We start from the raw sequence: 6,328 nt of genomic DNA, 5'->3' as shown, positions 1-6,328 counted from the left end.
CAGTGCTGTTGTCTGTGTTCTTCAGTCTCTGTACCTGTTGTACTTTCTTTGGTGGAATAGAAAGTTAGACATGAGATTGAAAAACAACAGAACGAGACAAAATATGTAAAAGCCTTGTGTCGTTATCATGAGTGACATTACTTCATATCTTGTCACAAAATATTCGCTGGGTGTCAACAATAATCAAGATACCGCTCCCTTTCCAATAGAGAATAATAACATGAAATGGAAGCAGGTGGAAATTTGGGAAACAAAATATTGTCATTTACTCTAAAAATCTTCATATATTGTAAGACATAAAAAACAGACAATTAGGAGCGATGCAAATTAGGAGCGATGAAGAAAGAGAAGACCAATAACTCACTGAAAAGTTCTGAATTAAATGCTTTCGTTGCTTACAGAATATTGCTGCTATCAAAGTCAAATGAAGAAAGTTTATGATTCAGTGACCGAAAGATCTTCAAGTAAAACTAAGCAGACGAAATTCCACAGAATGGTAGCATTACCCTATTCTCTGAAATAAAACAAACAAACAAGAAAACCCCGTCACCACTTATTAAAAAGTTTCTTATTATAATTAAATCAGCTTGAATGCTGATTGGTCTACACACACGTTTAGATTTGATGGGTGTGTCAAGGGAAACCACTGTCTTTGCTTGCTGTTAAATGCTTTACTTTTCTGATTTCCTTGCTTGACACGAAAGTTCCCTCCCCTTCTTATTTCTCTTTGATGACTACATCACTAGACTGAACTGTCGTAAAACTCGCAGCTGCAATAACATTGGTGGACGGACCAGGGCCACGGATTGTGGTTCAGCGGCGAGGTGTCCAAACACCAACATGGCGGAGGTTTTCTTGTCCGCAAAAAGGTGGCAAAGTCAGTTTACAGTTGGTTCCCTCATCTCAAACAGGTTCATCTCCATCCACATCACTGCTGGTCCCACAATATGACCATCTTTCAGATGTACGCTCGCACTTCTATTCATAGAACTATCGTACGAGCAGCTGGAGAAGGCAATGAGAGTGGTACCTAGAAAGGACGTCCTCGCAATGATCGGGTACTTTCTCGCCAAAGTCGGCCTAGACGCACATCAACGATTGGCTGGCACAGTGTGGACCCCAATCTAGGTAAAAAAACTCAAACTCTATGGCTGTTGAATTTTGCAGTATCAAAGTCACGTGTTCTCTCTCGCAATAGTGACTACAACATCATCTTAACAAACCTAAGGTGAAAACTTCGCTCGCCCAACTCACTTTGACCGGTAGAAAGATAAAGAACAAAATCTTGCTTAGTTCTTTCGAGCTCAAGGTGTAGAGACATTTTCTGTCTAATTGAATGTGATGTGGACAGTCTCTCTAGTCATATCAGAGATATACACTTGGCCTGGGCTGATGAAATTCGCAAGTGCATCATGGCAAAGAAACACAATGGATCAAAAGGAAGTCTTGACCTTTGTGACCCTGATGGGCCTTTAGCTTGAAGGTAGCGGCAGAAGACAGGAAAATCACCCGCGATATACAGAAAGAGATAAAGATAGCTAGAGAAACCCGGATCAAGGACAGATAGCTCGAGACTTGATACAGACAGACGACGACTTTTCTCTCCAGACCACGAACACGATGTCCATCCACAGCCAACACAACAGTCTACAGTCTTTGTAACACCTCCTCCCTTACTTTATCCGGTCACTGCTACTTTCCTATTCGTCTTCCTCTCGCAACTCGTACTTCTTGTTACCTGATTCCAATTTGTGTTTTCTATGTTTGTCTTTCTTTTCGTAGTCAGTCTTGTTGTTTTAGCTTCTGTTTGTTCGTATGTTGTCAAGCGTCGTATTACATACAGTGTGAGGGCGTCCTAACCCAATCGCTAATTTGAGCGAAAGACATGACAAGTGTGTATTATGGCAAATTAGGATTTAGTGTAAAACACACACACACACACACACACACACACACACACACACACACACACACACACAAACACACATTGGGAGATACGAGAACTGACTTGTACAGCAAACGACATCAGTTTACCATATATTGTGACTTAAGTGATGACACCACACTGTACTTCGACAGCTGTTTAGAGACTACAGATACTAAACAGATAACATAAGTCACATGACCTTATGCTAATGTCTGAAGTTGTTTATCCGACTGTAGTGTCGTCACCACACCAGCTCTCTAGGGTTGTGTTAAGACCTCGTTGTGTCACTCGCCTGCAGGTCAAAATACTTCCGGCTCACAAAACTTGCGACAATATCGCCATTGTATCATGTGACACATAACTACCTTCAGTGGCCTAAATACACTGCATCATGTCACACAGACCCTCCCCACACTGCATTATGTCACACAGACCCTCCTCACACTGCATCATGTAACAAAGACCCTCCCCACAGTGCATTATGTCACACAGACCCTCCCCCCTCTGTTTTATGTCACACAGACCGTCCCCACAGTGCATTATGTCACACAGACCCTCCCCCCTCTGTTTTATGTCACACAGACCGTCCCCACAGTGCATTATGTCACACAGACCCTCCCCCCTCTGTTTTATGTCACACAGACCCTCCTCACACTGCATCATGTCACACAGACCCTCCCCACAGTGTAGTATATCACACACAGTCTCACAACTTTCAACATTTGATTTTAACTGTTAAATTAACAACACACTGGAGCTTTTCTGAGACAGTTTAAAAATGATGACAGCGGTTATCGGCAAGAACATCAGAGTAGAGAAGCTGACGAAAAAAGACAAGGACCGGCCTGTACACGGGTTATTATGAACTTTGTAGCCGAGTCTTCACACAGTCTGTGTAGGCGACACTTAGACATACAGACACACTTGAACTGCAGTTAGTGTGTGGTCCTGCGAACTGTAACCTAACCTCCGGGTGCCAAACACGTCACACGACATTGATGAGGACAAGTGGTTAGAGGGCAGAGTTGAGGCAGTCACGTGACCCCATGCTTTTGTCTGTGCAGATGTTTGCCCGGTTGTCGTTTCCTGACCACTCGTCATGTAGACAGTCTTGCTGCATCCCACAAGTCTGTAGGGTGATGGCACTTGCAGCCATCAGACAAGGAACCCTCTAGCGAAGAGGATAGCTGGGAGACAAAAGCAGACTTGGAAAACAACAGTAGAGAGCGAGGAAAATGATGTAGGAACCACATGGGCTCAGCTAAGGAGGAAGGTGGGCTGCCCACAGCCCGGTCCACACTGTGTCTGCTGACTTAATCTCGCCTTTGACCTTTACTTGTTGAATGCCGTGTCGCTGTTTCCACCTCTTCAACCAGTCACCAGATTAAAAGCCTGAAAATATTAGTAACCAGTTCATCTGTTCTACTGAAAAAAGGTCTCTGCTTAATGACAAGTTCAATCGCTTGGTCAGGTTACACGCGCCTATCACCTATAGTAAATGGTTTACTTTTTATATGCAAAAATCACATCAGAAGAAACAAATATGTGTACAATAAAAGAAGTGTAAAAGCCAGAGCAGACCAATGTTTAAGCCAGCGCTCGACATTACTATTAACATAACCTGTCACGTGGTACCAAATGAGACAAGAAATTTTCTTGCATTTAAGTCTTCACACTGGCGACATCGAGGTCAACTGGACAGATCGTCCAATGAGAAACCTCATAAGAATTACACTCGACCATCCGCTTCTGCCTCTCATTGATGATGGCAGGTATCAACGTGTTTAGATAATGATGATGATGATGATGATGATGATGATGATGATGATGATAAGAACCTGGGAAAGGTGGCGCTGCGTCATGCCGACTATTTCAACACCAAAGCACATGATCGCCAGTTCCAGCCAGGTGACAAGGTGTTGCTGCTGCTGCCGACAAAGGCCAACAAGCCAGAGTTAGTATGGAGAAGGTCGGAGCATGAAATTATGAAATTCATATGGGCAGTAAAAAGAAGATCCTCCATGCAAATCTGTCGAAACGCTATGTGGAGAAACAGATGGAGGGCTCAGTCACCGTGATCATTGACGAAGAACAAGGAGGCCGAGAGGAGGAAGTGCGCAGGATGGGAGACATCTCAGTGATACCACTGCAGGTGACAGAGGGCCCCGGCGATGTACGGGTCAACAATTTTTCGCGTGTCACATGCTGGCTCAGCCCTAGGCTGGGTTCTAGAGGGAAGGAGGGGGTTGATACGTCACTGTTATTTGACACTATTATTTATATTTTTTATTAAACGTGTATGTGTAGCGTTCTCACGTATGCGTGTCGTTTGTTCTACACTGGAGAGCGGTTGGATTCGTTGCTACGCGTGACAATGACGATGACGATGATGAAGACGACAAAGAAGATGTTGACGTGGATGATGACGATGAGGATGTTAGTGGTAGTGATGATAATAAGTGACATATATTTAGCTACACAAATGCTTGATGGGTGGTGTCGACGCTCATCATTGCATTTGCAGTAGGAAGCGAGGAGCACACCAACATTAGTGACAGAAGACTGATCATGCATTTTCATAGAAATCTTTGAACCGGATTTCTGTGAAGATGTTTGTCCGGTTGTAGTTTCCTGACCACTCATTGTATCCAACAAGTGTGTAGGATGAGGGCAAGTGCAGCCTTGACACAAGCGGTTCGAGTGATCATTCACTGCAGAGGGACACAAAGTTCACATGACTCAGCCATGGAGTCACGTGACACGTGTAAGTCTTTCTATAGTATCTCTGTATCACTGTCACCAATAATTCATAACGTATTTTGAGATTTGTTGAATTTGACGAATAAACATATTTCTATGCTTTTATAGTCTGTTATATATATATATTGTGTATAACATTAAACAGTATATTTATATTATTTGCAGCCCCAGCGTGATATACAATATCTCATGCAGTGTTCGCCAGTTTTTCTCTGCCTTTCAATGGTCCAACGGTTAGCGAGTGTCATCATCAAAATTAACCTAACAGCTAACCTAGTCATCAGACGTTCGTCGCAACAACTATCCTGGGGCCTTCTTTGTTGTATATATATATACACTTGTAAAAACTTGCATACGTGATGTAAAAAATTAATTGTTAAACAATGTATATCTTTTGCCTACTGGTATTTACCAAAGAGAAAGAGACCTGCATCTTCAAGCTGTCCTAATATTTATTTCTGAAACCTAGACAGTCATAACCACCATTAACAGATTCTAGATCTTTGCCTACGCTTTGAATAAGATGGCCTGAAAACATCTCCAACAGCGGCCTGTGGAAAAGAAGCCACCAGCCAAGACATGTAGAAAGTGCAAATAGGGCTAGATAGAACACACCCTGAACAGACCAGCGGACACCATTGTCAGGCAGGCACTTGACTGGAACCCTCAGTTGAAGAGGAGGGTTGGGAGACCAAAGCAGACTCAAAAAAAAAAAAAAAAACAGTAGAGAGCGAAGCGAGGGACGTGGGAACAACATGGACTAAACTAAGGAGGGGGTGGGGCGGGCTTCCCACCACCCGGTCGACAGTGTGTCTGCTGACTCAATCTCGCCATTGACCTTTACTTGTAAAATGTCATGTCTCTGTTTCCACCTCTTCAACCAGCCACTTGAAGCTGTGAACTCAAGGTCTGCATCGGGACAATGAATTTCCTTGTAAAAATTTTCTGTTTGTGCTTGGATGACTGGACCATAATTACAGATACAATTGTTTATAGTCTCACAAAATGCATCAAACGTTACTTTGTCTAATTCTGGATCTTAAGCTGTTCTGGCTCTCTTGCGTCTTAACCCACCAGAAAAGTTCTTAATTTGTTTTCGTCTTTGATCATCAGCGTAGTGTTGACACAGATACCCCCGTCTACTCACTGTAATGCATGTTTCACCGTTTCATATTCTTATAGAGGACATTCAGCATGGTACCTCATGGATAAGCTTCAAAAAGTCAAGAACTTAGCTGCTCGTTTTGCTTTCTGAATTAGCAAATATAAACATGTTACACCATTTCTTCGCTCTCTTCATTCACTACCATTTAAAGCTAGAAAAAGCACTACCTCTCAACTCTATACCATGGATTCTTTGAAGGCTCCTCCCCCAACTACTTTACTGAAGTCTTGTCTTTCTAAACTCTTGCCCCGAACCTTGGCTCGCTATCAGACTCCCGCAGTCTATCGTCCCTCCCACGAAGACAGTCACATACGGACAACGGACGTCCTCCCTCTGTGCTGCTAAGCAGTGAAACTCTCTTCCACATCGCATTCGCCACTCGGACTCCAAGGCTACACTCAAACGCTGTCTGTAAACATATTTGTTTACAAAGTCATATCCCTGACTTGCTGTTCTTAACTCTCTGACAATGCTGT

Source organism: Pomacea canaliculata, linkage group LG7 (genome assembly GCF_003073045.1).
Source record: "Pomacea canaliculata isolate SZHN2017 linkage group LG7, ASM307304v1, whole genome shotgun sequence".
Classification (NCBI taxonomy): domain Eukaryota; kingdom Metazoa; phylum Mollusca; class Gastropoda; order Architaenioglossa; family Ampullariidae; genus Pomacea; species Pomacea canaliculata.
Note: the sequence above shows the minus strand (reverse complement) of the source record.